Here is a 1304-nt window from a genome sequence, read left to right as displayed (position 1 = left end):
TGTCAGACTCATAGTCGACCACATCCTCAACGAGGCCACTTGGCACTGAAAGCGCGCGCGGAGTGCGACGTTTGTACTCATCGAGCCTAGGATATACATACCCCGGTGCTGCGGACGCACTGTCCGACGTTGCACCGCGTGCAGGGGATGAAGTTACTCTCTGTCCATGCTCGCTGTCAGAACCAGCGAGACTTGGTGATCTTCATTTCGTCGACACAGGGCTCATTGGGCAAAGAAGTTGTAAAATTCCAACAAATGGAGCTGCAGTGTTTAACTGATACGCGAGCCTCGTTGAGGCAATAATCGATTGGAACTGTTAGGATTCTCAATCTAAATAGGGGAGGGTGTGACGGGGTTTAAACCGAACCTGATAACAGGTGTGTGTCTCACACGAGATGAGCATGGTGTGACCACACCCAAACAAGAATACGGTACGGTAGCCAGTAGTTATGCATGTATTTGGAGTTGACAACATATATTTAGTATATTTAGGAAAATCCAAACTTTTAGAATTAGGATAGAAATAAATAAAGTTTAGTTTTGAATTTTAACCGGAGAGTCAGTTAGCCTTGTGATGGCAATAATTACTTTTGCAGAAAGCGGATTGCGATTCGCTAATTCATACTTGGTTTTTTTAAAGAACGAAAGGTGCAGCGGGGCTGCCGTAGCTCTGCGCTTGAGCAAGCGTCTTTAGGACACCGACCTTTCGTTCTATACAAGAATCAAGTATTAGTGCAGCGGATTGTGATCCGCTGCCTCTAAAAGTACTCACAAGCCCTACCAAGGCAAACGAACACTTCTGTTCAAAATCGAGACTGATTTTTATTTATATTTTATCCTGATGTCAAGAGTTTAGATTTTCCTAAATATACTAAATATATATAGTAGAATCTAAATACATTCGTAACTACTGGCTACCTAGCCCCATCCCGTATTCTTGTTTGGGTGTGTGGTCACATTATGCACATCTCATGTGACACGCCCCCCCCCCGTTATTAGGGTTCGTGTAACCCCGTTACACCCCTCCATTAAAATTGAGAACAATTACAGTTCCAATCAATTATTGCCTCAGCGAGGCTCGCGTGTCCGTTAGACACTGCAACTCCATTTGTTGGAACATACAACTTCCTTGCTCAATGAGCCCTGTGTCAATGATACCTAAATCTCTAAGTCTCGCCGGTTCTGACGGCTTGCACGGGCAGAGCCCAACTTCATCTCCCGTACTCGGTGCAATGTCGGACAGGGCGTCCGCAGCACCGAGGGGTGTATATCCTAGGCTCGATGAGCACAAACGTCGCACTCCA

This window comes from Plasmopara halstedii (genome assembly GCF_900000015.1).
Source record: "Plasmopara halstedii genome assembly, contig: Scaffold_1583, whole genome shotgun sequence".
NCBI lineage: Eukaryota > Oomycota > Peronosporomycetes > Peronosporales > Peronosporaceae > Plasmopara > Plasmopara halstedii.
The sequence above is the reverse complement of the archived record's forward strand: the minus strand, read 5'-3'. Positions refer to the sequence as shown.